Below are 21,912 nucleotides of genomic sequence, written 5' to 3'. Positions count from 1 at the left end.
AACCTTTACACTGAATCACAGCACTGATGGAATCTTTACACTGAATCACAGCACTGATGGAACCTTTACACTGACTGACAGCACTGATGGCACCTTCCTGAATCACAGCACTGATGGAACCTTTACACTGAATCACAGCACTGATGGAACCTTTACACTGACAGACTGACAGCACTGATGGCACCTTTACACTGACTGACAGCACTGATGACACCTTTACACTGACTGACAGCACTGATGGCAACTTTACACTGAATCACAGCACTGATGTGACCTTTACACTGAATCACAGCACTGATGTGACCTTTCCACTGAATCACAGCACTGATGGAACCTTTGCACTGATGGAACATTTCCACTGAATCACAGCACTGATGGAACCTTTGCACTGATGGAACCTTTCCACTGAATCACAGCACTGATGGAACCTTTGCACTGATGGAACATTTCCACTGAATCACAGCACTGATGGAACCTTTGCACTGATGGAACCTTTCCACTGAATCACAGCACTGATGGAACCTTTCCACTGAATGACAGCACTGATGGAACCTTTGCACTGATGGAACATTTCCACTGAATCACAGCACTGATGGGACCTTTCCACTGAATCACAGCACTGATGGAACCTTTGCACTGATGGAACTTTTCCACTGAATCACAGCACTGATGGAACCTTTGCACTGATGGAACCTTTCCACTGACTGACTGACAGCACTGATGGCACCTTTACACTGACTGACAGCACTGATGGCACCTTTACACTGAATCACAGCACTGATGTGACCTTTCCACTGAATCACAGCACTGATGGAACCTTTCCACTGAATGACAGCACTGATGGAACCTTTGCACTGATGGAACATTTCCACTGAATCACAGCACTGATGGAACCTTTCCACTGAATCACAGCACTGATGGAACCTTTCCACTGAATCACAGCACTGATGGAACCTTTGCACTGATGGAACCTTTCCACTGTATCACAGCACTGATGGAACCTTTGCACTGATGGAACCTTTACACTGACTGACAGCACTGATGGCACCTTTACACTGAATCACAGCACTGATGGAACCTTTGCACTGATGGAACCTTTCCACTGACGGACTGACAGCACTGATTGAACCTTTACACTGACTGACAGCACTGATGGCACCTTTACACTGAATCACAGCACTGATGGAACCTTTGCACTGATGGAACCTTTACACTGAATCACTGCACTGATGGAACCTTTGCACTGATGGAACCTTTCCACTAACGGAACCTTTCCACTGATGGAACCTTTCCACTGATGGACTGACAGCACTGATGGAACCTTTACACTGACTGACAGCACTGATGGCACCTTTACACTGAATCACAGCACTGATGTGACCTTTACACTGAATCACAGCACTGATGGGATCTTTCCACTAAATCACAGCACTGATGGAACCTTTACACTGAATCACAGCACTGATGTGACCTTTACACTTAATCACAGCACTGATGACACCTTTCTATGGAAGTGCAGCATTGATGCAGCCTTTATACTGTCACACAGCACTGACGGGACCTGTATACTGAATCACAGCACTGATGGGGCCTTTATACTGAATCACAGCACTGATGGGGCCTTTATACTGAATCACAGCACTGATGGGGCCTTTATACTGAATCACAGCACTGACGGGACCTGTATACTGAATCACAGCACTGATGGGGCCTTTATACTTAATCACAGCACTGATGGGGCCTTTATACTGAATCACAGCACTGATGGAACCTGTATACTGAATCACAGCACTGACGGGACCTGTATACTGAATCACAGCACTGATGGGGCCTTTATACTGAATCACAGCACTGATGGGGCCTTTATACTGAATCACAGCACTGACGGGACCTGTATACTGAATCACAGCACTGACGGGACCTGTATACTGAATCACAGCACTGATGGGGCCTTTATACTGAATCACAGCACTGACGGGGCCTTTATACTGAATCACAGCACTGACGGGACCTGTATACTGAATCACAGCACTGACGGGACCTGTATACTGAATCACAGCACTGATGGGGCCTTTATACTGAATCACAGCACTGACGGGACCTGTATACTGAATCACAGCACTGATGGGGCCTTTATACTGAATCACAGCACTGACGGGGCCTTTATACTGAATCACAGCACTGATGGGGCCTTTATACTGAATCACAGCACTGACGGGACCTGTATACTGAATCACAGCACTGACGGGACCTGTATACTGAATCACAGCACTGATGGGGCCTTTATACTGAATCACAGCACTGATGGGGCCTTTATACTGAATCACAGCACTGATGGGGCCTTTATACTGAATCACAGCACTGACAAGACCTGTATACTGAATCACAGCACTGATGGGGCCTTTATACTGAATCACAGCACTGACGGGACCTGTATACTGAATCACAGCACTGATGGGGCCTTTATACTGTCACACAACACTGATGGAACCTTTAAGTAGAGCTCTGAGTGGACATATACATTGCACCACAGCGCTGATGTGCCCTTTCTATGGTAGCACAGCACTGATGGGTCCTTTATCCTATGGCACAGCACTGATGGGGCCTTTTGTATAGGAACACATCACTGAAGGGACCTTTATACTAGAGCACATCGTATATGGGACCTTCCACTGAATCACCGCACTGATGGATCCTTTCTATGGTAGCGCCTTTATACTGTTACACAGCACTGATAGCGACTTTTTTCTGTTGCACGGCATTGATGGGACATTTATACTGAAGCGCAGCACTGATGGAACCTTTCTAAGGGAGCAGAGCCCTGAGTGTGCATGCCTTGCACCACAGCCTGATGGGGCCTTCCTATGGCAGTGAAGCACTGATGGGGCCTTTCTAAGGGAGATGTGTATGTGTACAAGTGAAAATTACTAAAATAGAATAGTTTGTATTTTTCTAGAGCCAAATACATAAATGTCCTAAGAAGTATATATCTGTTTTCCGCGAGTACTGCATTGCAACATGGCATTTCGAAATCAGGGCGGTAGGTAAAGCTACCACAAGCATTACGGTAATGAAATAGCAAGTGTTAAATATAGCAGTTTGTCTCCAGCTCTGAATCTGTGCTGCAGTATTCTTGCTCACTGTACTGCATTCGAATCGTAATGCAGCAGTTTGAATGGTAATGTCCCTTTTGAGATGGTAGATTTACTCTGCTGTTGCACTGCATACTCGTCTGCCAAGATAAATTGTACAATTTCTGCCTTGGTGCATGACACGCCGCGGAGACAGACTACCTCAGTTTTACTGCACACATATACAATGCTTTGTCAGTCTTGGTGCGTCATGTTGCACACATGTACAGGACTTCCTTATTCACGCTGTTTTATTATGCACAAATATACAATGTTCTCTTCTTACTACTTCATTCTGTGCTTGCATATGCTACTGCGCATGCGTTTTGTACATTATTCAATGCTACAGACACACATACAATATTTCTTAAGTGTAATTAGATTGTGCATGTGGCACAGCGGTTTAATGTTTCTGCATCGTTCGGTACCAGGCTACTTGTCTTACTGCACAATGGCGCACATGTACAATGCTTCATTATGCACGTTTATAATATTACAGCCTTCCTGCATCATACTGGATACACACGTCTATCTGTCTCACAGCATCAATCAAACCCCATACCGCTACTATGATTGCCAAAATAACCCTTTCTAGACTCTCTCCTACTCTACCCCTCCTTGTATCATCTGACACCTCTTTTACTATACCGATCCCCTAAAACAAACCTTTCTAAACTCTTTCCTCTGAGTCCTCCCCTCCAAAACTCCTTTTTACACATCCAAAAGCCACCTCCTATTGCTAAGACCTAAAAAAAAAATAATAAAAAAATCTTTAACTCTTTTATCCCTCCACTATCCTTTTCAATCGAAATTAACAGACTAACATGTTCACTTCTCAAATTCCATATTAAATTATACTAATATACTATCCAAATAACTGAATAACATATCCACTACTCAAATTACTTCATCTTTTTTTTTACTATACTAATTTTCAACAGTAATCCTTAATTTTCAACAGTAATCCTTTATGGGTTCCGGAGTGGCGTGCTACTCACCAGAAAAGCGATTCAACACCCATCAGGAGTAACAAGTGCTATATGAATGCAAATCTTTCTTCTCCTTTATCCCTCCGCTATCCTTCTCACTCCAAGTAACTGACTAATATCCACCACTGAAATTACTTAATATTTCACCATATTAATTCACCACTAATCCTTTGTAGGCTTCCTGAATAGCGTGCGTCAACAAGCGCTATATAAATACATACCTTTGTCCTCCTCTATCCTTCTGCTATCATTCCAAATCCAAATACCTGACTAACCTATCCACCACTTAAAATTTTTGCATGTTTTACTATACTAATTCAAAACTAATCCTCTATGGGTCCCGGGGTGGCGTGCGAATCGCCGAAAAAGCGCTTTGACGCCTCGTCAGGGGTAGTAAGCGCTATATAAATGCAATTACAATACAATACAATTAAAATACAGTCCACTGATGGTCACCATGCATGGTGCCCAGGGATCTATCTTATGGTTCTGTGTAGACATGAGCGTAAGGGGAGGTGTTCTGAGATCTGACTGGATTACAGTCATCCCATGCCTTGCTGCATACTTCTGCACACATACTATTTTTCTCGACTTACTGAGTCATTGCACACATTTATGGGTTCTGGAGTAGTGTGCTACTCACCAAAAAGACGCCTCAACACCCCATCAGGGATAACAAGCGCTATATAAATGCAAACCTTTTTCCCCTCCGCTATCCTTCACAATCCAAATAACTGACTAACATAGCCACCATTTATTTCATATTTTACTATACTAATTTACCACTCATCCTTTATGGGTTCTGGAGTAGCGTGTGCCTCGACATGGGTAGTAAGCGCTTTATAAATGCAATTACAATACAATACATACCGTACTGCCTCATTCTATACATATACAATACTGCTTGCATTACTGGGTCATTCTGCCCATACACAGTTTTTTACTGCATCATTCTGCTCGTATTTGATACTACTTTTCGCACTGTCATATCACACATATCCAATGCTACCTGCTTTCTGGGCATCTATCATGCTAATTGTTTTATTGCGTCGTTCTGTGGACATACAATGTTTCATGTCTTACCGCATCATTCTGCTTACATACACGACTAGCTGTCTCTCAATCTGGCCATATACAGTGCTACTTGTTTTACTGCATCTTTCTGCACATAGCGCATACCTCATGCATATGAATGAGGCATTTTGCAGCCCCTTGCAAATGCCTGCCCGAAAACGAAGGAAAGCCTGCCAGGAACAACACACCTCCAGCCCTGTGTCCATAGCGCCGCAATGTGGCTGCAGTGTGGGACACAGAAACCTTTTAAAACATGAATTGTAATGTTCATGCACTGATGTAAAGTACTCCGAGACCCACGAGTCTGGCCAGCGCTATATAAAACTCCTTAAATAAATAAATCCATACAAGGAAAGATATGGTGGGAGCATGCAGTGGTCCCCAGGACGAGGATGTTCTCTACCAGGCCACCCATACAATTCTCAAAAGCAAAGCAGTCCCTCAGGGAAAGCCCCCTTTCCAAATCAGTTACCACACAATCTGAGTGTCATGTGATCAGTGGTTTCAGAGTGCAATCACCGTGATACACCATTAATACACCCCACTGTGACTTTAAAATAGGAGGACGAGACCCCCTTTCATGACCATGCAAAGTGCGATTTAAAATGTGTTGCAAAAGCCCTTTGATGGATCAGAAAGACTTTTCTCACTTGCAAAAGGGGCTTTTCTGATCTGCACAATGAAGTTTTCTGCTCATAAAACCTTTGATTTCTCAAATTATAAGCGTTTGGACCGCAAAATACCTTTGAACATCAGCCCTTAAATGAAAAATATAAATACAGGAACCATGGTGTTCTGAGGACATGGAACTGGGCAACATTCCTTTGTGAAACTAAGCCTCTCATTGATGGCTCAAACTAGGCTGACGTGTGCTTCGACTCTCAAACCATGAGTTAAAATCCCAGGAAGGCCAGCTTTATTTATTTATTTATTTATAAAGTTTTATGTAGCGCGGAAGTGACCCACGGGGGGGTATCAGAGCGCTTTACAATACCTGATTATCACAAGGTATACGTACAATCGTGAATCGCATAGATCACAATACAAATGAGGTGGACATTGCTATTTGATTAAAAGCAGATGCAAAGCGCAGACAAAGCCCATGGGGATATCAGGGCGCTTTGCAGGACATAATTATCACAAGTTGTACATACAATCGGGATTCGCATATAATACAATATAGGTGAGGTAGACATTGTTGTTTGAATACAAGCAAAGGCAAGTAGGCTTCTAGGAGTTAAAGGTTTAGGATGACAATTTGTTCATGAGAAACATTTTCGCTTCTTTTTTGAAGGTGCATCCTCTTTGCATCCTTCAGACATTGGTAAACTGAGTAGAGTAATAGTAACTAACATCTGTCATTTGCAACACTTTGTGATGGCAGATATCAAGCGCTACATTAAAAGTTAATATTTATTATTATATTTCAGTTCTGTGCTTTAGGATTTAGGTTCAGCTTGCATACATAAGAGACACATTGCAGTGCTGTTTGGTTGATGAAGAAAGTACAGGAGTACCTGCATGTGACAAGTCAAATTACTGTTTTTCTTGCTACTTCCAGACCTCCTCGTGAAGAATGCTGGCATCGTGTAATCTTCTTCAATGAAAATCGATGCATTGATTACCTCCTGCACAGGAATGAATTACATTGTTTTGCCCCCTGGCAGTCTCCCCTGCCAAGTGACATTGCTCTACCGAACAACAATCATTTCGAGAAAATGGCTCCTCTAGAGTCCTGTGCCTGTTCCCAACATGGCTGCTGCCTAAGACTCTCCCTTAATTCACTCTGGGTGCCCAATTGGGGGAGGAAAGCGGTTATCAAATTCTATCTTATTGGTAATGGGCATAGAAAGTCTAAAAAAAATTTGGCACTCATGGGCACACATACCCACACTAAGATTTGGGTCAGAGCATCCTGATATTTGAAGCAAAAAAGGCTGAATCTTTAGCTTTCCAGTTATATAAAGTTTGCTCCGTTCCAAAGCCAGTAAAACGAGAAACTGCATTTCCGCCATTTTTTTCTCCAAACTCTATTTAGATGTTTATTAATTTTGACATATATATTCTTGGAACCCGCATTTTAAAAATGGTTACACTTAAAAAAAAAACGAGACAGGCATGCACACAGGCAACAGTGTCAACAAAATCTCACACCATCTCATATGAATAAACAGGCTTGCTATGTTCTACTCGGTACTGCCTTTGTGATTTTCTAATTATGCGCGGAGGCCGCTGGACACCATAGGTGCTTGTAGGTGTCGGTTTGTTTTGTACCTCCCAGGCAGGCCACAGTGTCAGACCAGTGTAAGAGGTGCTGCTCTCTAGGGATCGGGCACAGTAATCACACTGGCTTCTAGTGCACTAGGAGTGTTTTACGGCCACCCCTTAGTGGTGCTGCCATAGGCAATGCTGCTGGAATTTTGCAGGAGTAATGACCCAAACTATGCATCTGGGTTGAATAATGTGGCAAGAAACTGCTAATTATGTGGTGTGCTGCTGCATCTGCAGACGCACTATTGTTTGAATACTTTTACACACATGCATGCTGTCTGGGCAAACCCTCCTCAGTATAACTTTATGTTATATCTAAGGTTTTAACCTTACATCTTCCCTGTTTCTCTGCCTCTGCTGTTCAGGTATGCTGTGAGTGGACTGTCAGTTGGATCCTGGGCTGAGCAGCAGAGAGGATGCTCCTGGTGGGGCTTTGATTACATATATACTGGAAAACCTATCTAACCATCTAAGAAGAATAAACTTATCATCTGTAACCTATCCAAGTCTTCTGGAATTTCTTATCAGGATGTAACACTTTAACAACAAAAAGGTGAACTTTGAGCCTTTGCAAAAGGCTGCCATTGTGTGACATGTGTATCACTTTCCAAAGTAATGTTTGATCCTTTCGAGTTGAAGCCTGTAAATTATTCAGCAGACGGATTATGCTTCAGGAACAGCAAATACATACGTATCCAGAGACCGCCACAGCCACCGAATCACCTACTTCTAGTTGCCCTGGCTATAGACCACCTACAACATGGTGGAGCTCGCCTCAATCGGCAGGCCGAGTCGCATCCTACATGCATCTTGCCGCATCTTATGTTTCGATGGCCCTAAGCTCTGTCTCTACATGTAATTAGTGGAGTTGCAAGTCTTCCTGACTGCCTCTGTGACCTTACCATTGGTGGAAGATGTAATCTGGGTAGAGAGGAATAGCTATCTGTGGCCAGCATGTTTAAAATATTAGGTTTAAATTCATCAGCGGTGCATGTCGGACAATCGTGATACCTATAATTCCAGGCCGAATAGGTTTCGAACTACTTGCAGATTTCAGTTTTTGACAGTTCACTACCTCTGGCTGGCATGTTACTATCTCCATGTCCTATGAATTGATTATGAATGGTTGTTATCAGCAGCAACCAGGCTGTTCTCTCTCCAGAATCTCTGAGCCCCCCAAACACAAGTTTGCCCTTATTCCAAGTTCTGAGGAGCTACTGTACCCTGGGAAATACCAATACTACACTTCTAGCCTAATCCAGATAACAAAATGTGAGAGAGAAAAAAACAAGAGAGCAAAATGTGTATCCTGACGGAATCACTCGCGTTAGCAGTCGCCGTAAACACCTAAAAAAGGAAAATGCTCCTTTCAAAAACCTGCTGCGTTTTAAGGAAGTCCTCATGTTGGACTTCCGGTTTTCACAAGGCCGGACTTCCTGATTTGACATAGCAGTGGCGCTTGCTACAGAATAATATCAAACCTATTAAAGGCTCCAGTTTGAGAAACAAGTTTAATCCATACATACATTAGTAGCCACTACTTAACGGGAAGCCCTGTTTCACCTGAACTGATAGTTGCCCTTCCAACAGTATTTCATGAAAAGTGAGTTTCTTCTACATGCCACAAAACGCCAGTAGTTCTCCTTTAAAAAAGCCATATAAGAAAAAAAGAAAAAAAATCGAGCAGATCAAAATAAAATAAAAAATCCTGAAAGAAAGCATTTATTTTTTTACATCAATGACTTGTACACAAACATCTCCTAAATCTTCCAGTTCCACATGCACGAGTAGCTCATCCTTTCCATTGTGATATCTCCGTGTTCTGTTACATGTAGTTCTGTGTATGGCATCTTAAGTTCAGACTGCAAAAATCAAAACGCAGAGACAAAACTGGGACTCTGTCAGCTACTCTCTCACGGACGTGGGAAACTTGAGATTTCTGCACAACTGCAGTATGAACAAGACCCTTGTCCTCTTCTCATAAAACAGACTCTTCTTTGTTAATACTTTACTGACAGCCATGCCTGCAGTTACACTGTTGTGTGGGAGTGGCCTTCATGTTGCTTTGGCCATTTTTAAGGACCTTTGAGTGTCTGTCGGCTAAAATAGTTGCATTTAAAAAGAATTTGAGTCAGAAGGATCCAAAACTGACTGACGTTTGTTGAAAGATTTTGAAGTAAATATTACTTCCGCAGTGAATCAGTGAACGTTGTTCTATTATCAGCATTTCTGTTGCCTACTTGTGTCGTACGTCTGACCTTGAGGCAGTTTCGGCTGTGGTGTCTTTCTGCATAGTTTTGGTCTTTCTCTCTGGTCATTCAATACGGTCAAATATCTCTTGTTCTGGTCTGTGTGTAATGATGTTTTTTGTTGTGTAGGGCTTAGTGGCAACTTTGCGGTGTGTATGTGTTTTTTTTAGGTTGAGCCTGGGCAGCGCATTCGCTGCTCTGCGAGCTGTGCTGTATGGAAGTATGTACATGAAACCCCGCCCACTCTGCGCCCATATTTGTCATTGGCTTGTGTCATTGTCCTTCTTAAATGCTGGCATCTGATTTGTTAATAGGCTTGTTAGTCCCTCCTTAGTACCATCTCGTCTTCATTTGTAACCTCCCATGAGGACTGGCCCTTTTACTTCGGCTGTTACATGAGATGTCTTCTTTAGTCTGTAAGCACTATTTGCTTAGATGAGTTTCTCTTACTGCAGGGGGGGATGAGGGTCTCTGCGCAGTTGTGACTACCGGCTTAATTATTTAACTTTTAGCAAATGGGGAGCTGTTCAGGGGCCATGGGAGACAGAAGGGGGCAACTCAGTGATACCTTCAAGAATTTGGAATGCAAGTGATCTCGCATTTGCGAGAGTTTAAGCTATTGACATTGTAAATGACAATGCCTTTTATTTATGTTTTAAAAACCAAAACATAAATAAAAGCCATTGTCATTTACAATGGCAATAGCTCAAACTCGCGTAAAAGTGAGACCTATTGCATTGCAGAAATGCTGTTTTTTTATCTGAGTGAGTCAGCCATAGGACTTCACAGTATCTCTTGTCTCAGGAGGAACAGTGATTGTCCAGTGCCCAGCAGCTTGGGTTGTTTTAAAATCACAGGCAGCCTTGAAAAGTCCCAACAATCTAAGGCAGGCATTTCTCAAAGATACACCATGTTATGTTCATTATTTGTGAGGCCCTCCATAAAAGGCTACGTTTGCCTCCAAATGCTGAGGGCAAGACATGAGTGACGGGAAAAGGGCACAAAGAGAGAGAAAGGAGGGGACAAGATAAAGGGAATAATGGCTGGACGTGTGGGTGGAATGGACTTTCCAAAAAAACAGCATTTCACCAGACATGGCAATAGTGTTTTGGGGGTATCTGAGCGTAGGTGTCTGTCAGGAAGCTAGGGAGCAGAAGAGGGAAGGGGCGAGCTGGAGGGAACAGAAGGGGGAAGAAGGTCTATGAGAAGGTGAGAGGAATCGAGAAGTGACAGTTCTCATGCTCTGTGGCCTAACTGCTAGAGTGGTCGACCTCGATGCTGGGGCACCGGGTTCGCATCTCGGAAGGGACAGACAACATCCTGTGATTCAGGGCAAATCATGTAGTCTCCCAGTGCCCAAAAAAATGTATGTGTCCGTCTGTAACGCAACTGGTCCACATCCTAAGCGCTCTGATAACTTCCGGTCTAGTTTGCGCTATATAAAACTCACCCCCAAAAATGTTTGTTCCAGGGATAGTCATGTGTAGCCTTTAGGAGGCAGGCAAAGGTCTCCTCCACAGACTACAACATCAGTGGGGGCTCTTGAGGTTCTTAGCAATAATCAAACATCCATTGAAAGTCCCTGCTTAATGTACCTGTGGACCACAGAAACAGGGGGCTTAAAAAAAGCGAACTGAATGAGGCATGGGGGTTATTTGCACAGGTGCTTAGGCTTCTGGGCTGAAGGCTTGGTGTTATAACTCATCGAATCTTCTGTGACATAGAATACACCCTCAGTGCTCAAGACCATGCCCAAAGCTGTTTCGGTGAAGCCATTGCAGCATTTGCCCATTGAGGGCAGCAGCGCACGTTTTGATGTCTCTAGGCCTACAGAAGATCCAAAACCCTGCCTGATTTGCCACAGGATCTCTGGGCCATCAGCATTTGGGTTTTGCGAAATGTGAATTTCTGGTTCATAAGTGTCCTCTTAAACAGGCCTTTTTTAAGTGCATGTGCTACCTGGTGTGATGGCGGCTCACATGCTTATGGAATGATATTTTTGAGCATTGCCTGTCCAGGCTACAGCCTGTAAAAGTCTGTTTCTCCGGTGTGACACGTTTCAGCTCCTGCCAGGCCACCGTCTCGCCTCTACTTGAACACTGAAGTTTCAGAAAAGAAATCTGAACATGCCCCACTGGATTGTCATTTGGTTATTTGAACAGAGGATACTTACAGGACTCAGTGGTTGAAATTAAAAAGATAAAAACCTGAGCTGTTTTTTTTTATCTGCAGGTTACAAGCAAACCACTGCAGCTCATGCTGATCCCTTTGACCCGTGGTACTCGATAGTGCCTTGAAGTGAAGCAGAAATGCCCCAATTCAAGGCTGAATAGTGTGTGTGGTCCTATACATCATTTTTACAAAATCTATGGGATACTAGATCTCGAAATACAGGTAGGACGTTAAATGAATTTTTCAATGATTATCCCAGGTGAACTGAAGGTTTATTTTCCTCAGTCCTCTATTCTTTATAGTGTTAAACACGTACTGTTGACCCCAATGAATATAATGAATCTCCAAAGTTGGTCGGATTCTAGTCAAAGTTTATGATTTTCCGAATAATGCAGAGGAAACAATTTCTTTAATGGTGAAAGGCTCCCGAAACAGGGGGGGGGGAATCCCTTTGGTCTGCTCGTATTTCTTATTCATGCAGAAGCAGCAGGAGGCAGGCAAGCGAGTACCAGACCTCTCAGCAATCAATTCCCACCCTCAATCAGGCAGCTGCCTTCTCCTCCGGTGAGCAGAATGATGATGAAGCCGCGCTAGTCCTGCAACTTATCCCAGCGGGGACCTCGGAAAATCAGTCGAGAGTCCTGCGTGCACCGAGCCTTCCCCTCGCCCTGGCGCGCGCCTCACGCAACCCCTCGCAGGGACCCGTGACGTCCTGGAGCGCGCCTACTAGGCCCGGAAACAGCCCAGAGGTTGGAGGAAGCGACTACCTGGGAGTGCGCATGCGCAGAAACGCTGCGACACTGGAAATACTGATTTAGTCATTCTTGAGGGCCATGTGACCTCCTAATTGAAGGAACAAATTAACAGGGAGAGCCGAGCCAAGTGACTGGCTTGGATGTTAGAGCCTACACACAAGCCGAGCCCTGAAATATTTTGCTATGTACATCATACAACAAACATAACGCAATAGGATAATGCTTCAAAGTTACAAAAAAAAAAGTGTATTTCTTTAACGTGTGGCACTTTGACTCATTTCTTAAAAGTGATCGTTTTGTACATCTGCTAGTCTGAGCTCACATATTTGAAAGTGCTTTCATGTGTGATAATGAAGAACAAGGAGTTTTTTTTGGTGACATAATATGTTTGCCTAAGATCACCCAATTTAAGCGAGGAAGCCAGCTAATGGGTGGCTATCTGTCTCCCCTTATGTTAAGGCTTTGTATTTACATTTATAGTGTGATCTTGACCCAAGGCAGAGTGCTTTACAGGAGCCTCAGTTACATTACACAAGGACATGTGCATTGTTTATAGCACAGGCCGATTAAATGATTTGCCCAGAATCACAGGATGTTGAGCTGACGCCGAGACTCAAACCCTGTTCCCCAGTTTCTCAGTCTGCAGCTCTGACTGTAACGCCACAACCTGGGCAGAAGAAGCACAGCAGGCAGAAACAACATAAAACTCGTCTCTTTATGGGCTCGAGGTTCCAAAAGGCCCTCGAACTAAGCCAGAGCCAGGCTTCAAGCGCCGGCTTGGCTTGAGCTTTCAGTGGCTCGCCCACCGCTACTCGTAAGGTGATTATTGTGCCTTGTGTAAGAAAAAGAGGGTAGACGTGCTCTTGACATCATATGTTATCTGTTAAACAATATATGTTGCAATATTCAATACGATTTATATAATTTTCTGGTCATGTAGACCTTGGTTTGTAATTTCTGTGCATTAGCCCAGCTGGAGTTCTCAAATCACATTGTTTGTTTTCGGGATTGGGTTCTACAGCTTCATCGATCCCAAGATTTTGCTCAAGTGACCAGTGCCGTGCACCCCCCCCTCCCCCCCCCCCGCCCTCCCCTCCAGGTTCTCTTGAACTTGGCCAAGTATCTTTGTGCGAACCGAGATGGCCACATTAGTTAGGAAAGATATGAAGACACAACTGTTTAGCAAACAACACATCACAGCACAGTAACAATATATTGATCATTGACATCTCGCTGATCGTATGCTTGCCTTTCACCCAGGACAGCACTGCTCTGCAATTTTGGCTAGGTTTTTCTTAATACAAATACCACATACATACAATGAAAAGAAGCTACCCAGAAGACAGGCATCTTCATGAACTTGGTGGGTAACAACTCCTAGTGCCTGAAATTTCCATACTGGCTGGTGAAATAGAGGCCGGTTACACTAGTACATCCTTGCAGATTTCGACCACTTCTGAACCTCACTGCATCTACCCTATTCATACCTTAGATATGTTTTTCAAGTCATCCATGCAAATCTACAACCTACCTTTCTCTTCTACCAGGCTTAGCCTTCCGCACCTTGCCTAATTCAAGTGGGCATCCTTCTGTAGCATCCAGGTTTGAAAGGAATTTGGTGAAAAGGCATAAGTCCTAGAACCTTCAGAGCTGCACAATTTGAACCTGCACATATATCTCCCACACCCATCACACCATCAACTGCTGATTCCCAGGGGAGCACCTCCCTTGTCAATCATGCTTGGCACAAACACACTTCCCACTTTGTCTGAAACAAAGGCGCTACACTCTTTCATCCATACACCCCACAAGGTGAAGCATTCTAACCATTTGGGTAAGGGCTTCAACCCCACATAGTATTGCACCAATGCAATTTATGTCCTATCACGATATAGAGTTCAAAGACATTGACACCAATTACACAGTTATTTCATTTGTTTAATACTTATAGGGATGAATTGTAAAACCAGAAGGGCACTAGTTTTCGGAGCAATAGGCAATGTCCCTCTGACTTCTTGGAGGTGGAATGGAGACAGCAGGTCCCCTTCCCACAGGTGTTATTAATGCCATCTCTGAGCTCTAGTGACATTTAGAAACCTCTCGGCCTTGAGCTTTATCATCACGCCACAAGTAGCCATTGAATATGTTACAGAACCATAACAAATAGTTGCTTGTATTTTGTACAGTAGGTGTGGTTTATGTAGTCGTTCACTAGTGGCATAAGAGATATAATTAAAACAGCCATTTATGTGGAAATCGGGTATTTTTTTTTTTTAATTAAATTCTCAAAATAAACTCTTCATAATGAAATTTGAAATTAAGCTTAAGGCAGTGTTTTTATCCACACTATATTTGGTGTACATGGAGAGTAGAATGATGTATTAAACAAATAATATTACTTTTCCATTGGGGCTCAGCAGCATTTTATTCACTTATACCTGCAGCGCGTAATTTAGCATGTATAGAGATGCTAATGTGTAGCTGTACTTCTTTTCCAATTGGTGTAAAAAGGCGAAAATGCTTCCATGGAAAGTTCTGCCTTACCTGTAGCTGCAGAGTCGTGGCAGAGCAACAACATTTACCTGGGGAAGAGCCAGGTCTTCATCTGTTTACCAAATTGTTCTTTACCTTTGGTTGAACTGACTTCCAAAGACCTCAGATGGGTGTGCACGCCTGTATGCCTAGCGATTGGGACTTAAAAGATTCTAGGGACTTTAGAAGTCGGCTACTAGTTGATCTCGAGGATATAGCTGGAGATAATACTTGGCCTTTATGGTGCGTAAAAACAAGGCCATTACTCTAAATGTTATGATGTGAAGATCATATACTCACACACTTAGCCAATAGCAGCCAGTCCAGCATGTCCAGTGTCGGTGTAGCAGAGTCGAGACACAATGCGCTTAACACGAGAAAAGAGGAATATTTGTTCTAGATCAGAGTTGTACAACATATATCCAGACGCTTGCCAAATTTTCAGGATAACTGTTAACTTTATAAATTATTTACATTTCGATCCACAGCATGTACATTTGTCTTATTTCCTTTCCATCTGGTATGGATCCTGCCCGTCCCACACTTGCGCTGCGTTCCTCTGTTGTTACTGATTCGAAATACATTTACAGAGGCCTGCTGAGGAGAGCTGGTCCTTTCTGAAAACTGACTGTAGCCATGTTAATGGCCTTGTCCATTTACTGTGGTCGATGCTTTAGCTCAGCCGTAGGCTGAGTGCACTGTGATGTTTATTTGGGCTTTAGCTTCATTCACAGAGGATTATGAAGGATTGTGATTGGGTAGAGAGCTCAGTAAGAGTTCATTGCATGGACATTTTGCTACTTTTATACTGAATCCATCCTCCCATGCTAGGATGGGAATAACTGACCAGCAGAATCTGATGGAAAACCTTAATTGACCTGGCTTGCATGAGAAAGAGATGCAACAAGGGAATAATGGATGAGGGCATATGGAGGGGGAAAAGAATAGGGGTGCCAGTGCCCAAAGTTTTGATCAGAAGCCTGCAGCTGGCGCTAGCAAAGGTTGGGGTGCCGCACGAAGGCAGAGCAGCTTTGATTCCACCTCATGCCTCTTTAATTCATGACCAGACAATCACCATCTCTTTATATCACTCTTGCAGGTTCTTTTCCGTCCCTGCTTTCCTCATTTTGTCACAATTTCTCCATCTTACACCTCCTCCTTCGCCCCCCCCCCCCTTTTGTATGATTCTCTCTCCAGCTTTGATTCAAAGCCTGTTGAGGAAAAATAACTTGCAGTCCCCAAAAATGAGTGCCAGGCGGCCCCACCTGCAACCACCAACTCAAAATAAGCACTGGCCAAACCAAAAGTGTCTATTGAGGGAGAAGGGCGATAAGCAGTTGTTAACACCCCACAGAAGATGGGTTATAATATAGTCACAGGCATGTTTTTTTTTAACTTCGATAGTAAATATTCATGTCCAATTGTTCTAATGATTAAAAATCCGCTATCACGGGATTGAAGAATTTCTGTCATTTATAGGTTTTGAAAATAAAACTCGTCTCTCTGTTGCATAACATTACTAATTTTGTGTAGCGTGCCATGTTTGTAGTTGGAGAGGTCTAGTAGTGCTTTTTTTACAGTAAAAAGTCCAATGTGGTGACAAGCTGGTCAAATTAGTCCAGCTGATTGGCATTTTAGGAGGCAGGAAGGGCTTGCTTGATATTCTTGTGCATTTCTTTCTGGGATTACACCCGGTGACCGGCAGGGACATTCAACATCAGCAAAATGTGGATAAAATCATTTATGCATTTTTCTGATTCTTTAGCATGGTAGTGTTTCACCAGTAACACTTCATTCAGGCAGCAGCCTTTGAGCACCGCCACAGATAATCACACGAGGTCTTCAGATTGCAAGAAATTGAATCAAAACTTGCTTCTATGGGAAAGAAAGAAGTGAAAGCATAAAATAGTTCTTTTTTGCAGACTATGGCAACGTTTTGAGAATTCTGAACCGTACAGAAGGAGGAACAGAGTGCGATAAGTTGTGTACTTTTACTTATTTTACTCTGGAGCTATCTTTCAGCAAAAAGCGTACCTATAAAACATTCGTAGAACTTTTGCAAAATCTGGAACAGGGAAGAGGAATCGGCAGTTTAAGCAGTAGAGCTGAAGTGTTGGTCATGACGAGCCTCCCTGGCGTTGCAGCGTTCCTGCAGGGGACCACTTCCAGATCCCATGGAGGAGCCATCCGTGGGGAGGAGATGGCGCTGAGGATAATTTCTAACTGATCTTAGTGCAGGAAGGTTTAGCCATGGTAAGGTGGAGTTGGACTATGGACTGGATGCAGTAGTAATTCGGGGTGAGGCAGGAGAGTTTTTCTGATATCTCAGAGGTGGGCAGAACTATGGATGCATGCACTTTATCCAGGTGTGAGGAGCTCTGTGGCAGTCCAGGAGGGGGTGGGAGCTGTCAAGTTCAAGACTTTCTCCAAGAGCCGGGAGGAGGGATGTTGGAGTCTAGGAATGAGGCTGTTGCAGTAGTTTGGAGAGTACACTGACCGCGTCTTAGGGAGCCTTGCACTGTGGCTAAGAGCAGATCCTTCTGATATTCAGCAGGTTATATCACGTTGCCATGGCAACAAAGATAGAGTGCTGAGTATAGCAGTCCTAGTTACAGGTGGAGAGAGAGGAGGGAGGACATTCTCTCGGTTAAGGTATACAGAAGAGCGATGGAAGGATAGGCTACAGAGGAGGAGAAGTGTATCTATTGTGCATGGCTTAATCCTGAAGGACCGTGTTGCATCCAGTGTGTGACAGCACTCAGTCATCCAGGGTATGATGGCGCTCAGTCATCTAGTGTGTGACAGCACTGAGTCATCCTGTGTGGGACAGCACTCAGTCATCCAGGGAATGATAGCGTTCAGTCATCCAGGGTATGATAGCGCTCAGTCATCCAGAGTATGATAGCGCTCCGTCATCCAGGGTATGAAAGGGCTCAGTCATCCAGGGTATGATAGCGCTCAGTCATCCAGGGTATGATAGCGCTCAGTCATCCAGGGTATGATAGCGCTCCGTCATCCAGGGTATGATAACGCTAAGTCATCCAGGGTATGATAGCGCTCCGTCATCCAGGGTATGATAGCGCTAAGTCATCCAGGGTATGATAGCCCTCAGTCATCCAGGGTATGATAGCGTTCAGTCATCCAGGGTATGATAGCGCTCAGTCATCCAGAGTATGATAGCGCTCCGTCATCCAGGGTATGAAAGGGCTCAGTCATCCAGGGTATGATAGCGCTCAGTCATCCAGGGTATGATAGCGCTCAGTCATCCAGGGTATGATAGCGCTCCGTCATCCATGGTATGATAACGCTAAGTCATCCAGGGTATGATAGCGCTCCGTCATCCAGGGTATGATAGCGCTCCGTCATCCAGGGTATGATAGCGCTCAGTCATCCAGGGTATGATATCGCTCAGTCATCCAGGGTATGATAACGCTAAGTCATCCAGGGTATGATAACGCTAAGTCATACAGGGTATGATAACGCTACGTCATCCAGGGTATGATAATGCTAAGTCATCCAGGGTATGATAGCCCTCAGTCATCCAGGGTATGTGATAGTGCTCAGTCATCCAATGTCTAATAGGGAACAACAGCACTTAATCATCCTGCTTTGGACCACACGCAAGACTTTTAAGCATCCACTGTGAGGTAGTACTCCATCATCCAGCGTCTGATAGTGCTTAAGCATTCAGTGTGTGATATTGCTCAATAGTACACAAGCACCCAGTGTGTGATAGAGCTCAATACTCCAGTGTATGACAGTGCTCAGTACTCCAGTGTGTGATAGTTCTCGGTCCACCATTGTCTGATAGTGCTACATCCTCCTGGTTGTGATAGTGCTCGGTCCACCATTGTGTAATAGTTCTCGATCCTCCTGTGTGTGATAGTGCTCGGTCCACCATTGTCTGATAGAGATACATCCTCCAGTGTGTGATCGTGTTTGGTCCACCATTGTCTGATAGTGCTCGATACTCAAGTGTGTGATAGTTCTCGATCCTCCTGTGTGCGATTGTGCTACATCCTCCAGTGTGTGATAGTGCTACATCCTCCAGTGTATGAAAGTGCTAAGTGCTCTAGTGTCTGATAGTGCTCGATCCACAATTGTGTGATAGTGCTCGATAGTCCAATTTGTTATAGTTCGTGATCCTCCAGTGTGTGATAGTGCTCAAAACTCCAGTGTGTGAGGATGGTGCTCTATTCTAGGGGCATGTTATGACGTGGGTATCCTCTTTAAGGACGGGACGGGCCTGGACAACGCCTGACCGTAAGATGGTGCCTTCGCCTTTTTAACTGCGTTCTGCCCGCAGCCTTCACCGGTTCTCTGGCGGCTGCCACAACCGGACGTTGAGCCCCCAATTGGACTGTGCCTTGATAACATCAAAACATTTACCCCCACCAACACCTGGGTTCTGATCTGACTGCGGCTCCCATCTCTCCTACTCCCCATTTGAACTTGACCTTCTTTAAATAAACCCTGATCACCATCCTGACAGCGGAGTCCGAGAACTTTGGTTGATGCCCGGTGGAGCTGCCTCGACGGCTATAGAGGAGATCAGCCCTGGTTCACCCCCTTTGCCGTCACCCACCCACCCAGCCAGTCATTGGGCGCAGTTTCTCTTCGTCTCACTGTTCATTTCTTCTTTCTCCCCCCCCCTCCCCCCCCCCCCCCCCACCTACGAACTACCGTAACATTACCTTAATGTCCTATGTTTTATCTATGCTTGCTCTTGTAACAGTTGTAACTCATCGTTCCTCATGTAAAGCGCTCCGATACCTCTGGGTGCAGCCAGCGTTATGTAAAAAACTCAAATAAATAAAATAGTGCTACATCCTCCAAGTGTGTGATAGTGCTAAGTACTCTAGTGTGTGATAGTGTTAAGTACTCTAGCGTATGATAGTGCTCGATCTACCATTGTGTGATAGTGCTCGATATTCCAATGTGTTATAGTTCTCGATCCTCCAGTGTGTGATAGTGCTCAAAACTACAGTGTGTGATAGTGCTACATCCTCCAAGTGTGTGAAAGTGCTACATCCTCCAGTGTGTGATAGTGCTACATCCTCCAGTGTGTGATAGTGCTAAGTACTCTAGTGTGTGATAGTGCTCGATCCACCATTGTGTGGTAGTCCGCGATCCTCCAATGTGTGATAGTCCGCGATCCTCCAATGTGTGATAGTTCTCGAGCCTCCAGAATGTGATAGTGCTACATCCTCCAGTGTGTGATAGTGCTACATCCTCCTGTGTGTGATAGTGCTACATCCTCCTGTGTGTGATAGTGCTACATCCTCCAGTGTGTGATAGTGCTAAATACTCCAGTGTGTGACAGTGCTCAGTACTCTAGTGTGTGATAGTGCTAAGTACTCTAATGTATGATAGTGTCAATCCACCATTGTGTGATAGTGCTCGATATTCCAATGTGTTATAGTTCTCGATCCTCCCGTGTGTGATAGTGCTCAAAACTACAGTGTTCTACATCCTCCAAGTGTGTGATAGTGCTACATCCTCCAGTGTGTGATAGTGCTGCATCCAGCAGTGTGGGATAGTGCTCAGTACTTTAGTGTGTTATAGTGCTCAATACTCCAGTGTGTGATAGTGCTACAACCTCCAGTGTGTGATAGTGCTCAATACTCCAGTGTGTGACAGTGCTCAGTACTCTAATGTGGGATAGTTCTCGTGCCTCCAGTGTGTGATAGTGCTCGGTCCACCAGTGTGTGATAGTGCTCAATACTCCAGTGTGTGATAGTGCTCGATCCACCAGTGTGTGATAGTGCACTTTCCACCAGTGTGTGATAGTGCTTGATCCACCAGTGTGTGTGTGATAGTGCACTTTCCACCAGTGCGTGATAGTGCTAAATAGTACACAAACATTTAGTGTGACTTTGTGCACAAGCCTCTAGGGTGTGATAGTACAAGCCTCCAGCATTCGATAGCGCTCAGGCATCCAGTGTGTGACAGCCCTCACAAACATGGTTGCGTGTATATGCATGTAACACACGACCAGAAGGTTTCATTTCACATTTATTTCGACAGCGGAGTGAGGAGGGAGGCCGTATCTCAGCCCCTGGGGCTCATTAGTTCACCCTCCCCCATGTCTGAGAAGGCTGCCCTGTGCTGTCTCCTGGTCTGGCAGGGCTGTTAATCCTCCTTTTTCATGGGCACTTAAAATAAAAAGGCAAATAAAAATGCAAATTCTGGTGCTTGATAAAGCTGGGACCCTCCTGGAACTCCGGCATATTAGAGATTTTATTTCTACAGTCACAAAAAGAAGAAATGTGGGACCATGGCATCTTGCCCCGCCCACATACAAACATAGTTACATACATAGTCCGTGCTACAGCTGCACAGATACGTAGTTAATTGGGGTTGCGGCAGCTACCCACATACATACAATGATAGTCTCCCAGCATATACCATGTTACAATATTCCTCCTTCCTCTTCCCACATACATGCCGCAATAGGGGCTCACTGCACGTGCGTGCATATCCATGGTTACAGTGGGCATATGTATATAGTTTAAATGGGCCCACTACGATCCTACCCACCTTCAAAATCATACTAAAGTACATTCACGTCCATCATGTTTCGGTGCCCAAAAATATAAGACAGAGGCACCACTAGATCCAGTCAGCTGCACACTTTGAAGTAAAATGCATCATTGAACGGAGCCTGCTACCTCCACGCCACCCCACGTCCTGGTGTGAGGAGCTTTTGTTTCCCTGCACACGTCCCTCTCCTTGCCTG

General features: G+C 44.4%; 1 protein-coding gene across 4 annotated transcripts in view; it reads left to right on the top strand.

Annotated features, from left to right (window-relative positions):
- Positions 1 to 21,912, top strand: part of RAI1 (retinoic acid induced 1) — a 633,938-nt gene that overhangs the window by 382,975 nt on the left and 229,051 nt on the right. Inside the window, exon 1 of one of the 4 annotated variants that reach the window (XM_086940848.1) lies at positions 11,975 to 12,108. The exons of the other annotated variants lie outside the window; for them this stretch is intronic. The gene's annotated coding sequence lies outside the window, so the exon portion shown is untranslated. Of the gene's footprint in view, positions 1 to 11,974; positions 12,109 to 21,912 lie in introns of those variants that run through there. 4 annotated transcript variants of the gene reach the window in all.

This window comes from Lissotriton vulgaris, chromosome 10 (assembly GCF_964263255.1).
Source record: "Lissotriton vulgaris chromosome 10, aLisVul1.2, whole genome shotgun sequence".
Lineage (NCBI taxonomy): Eukaryota > Metazoa > Chordata > Amphibia > Caudata > Salamandridae > Lissotriton > Lissotriton vulgaris.
Note: the sequence above shows the minus strand (reverse complement) of the source record. Positions and strands in the feature narration are given on the sequence as shown.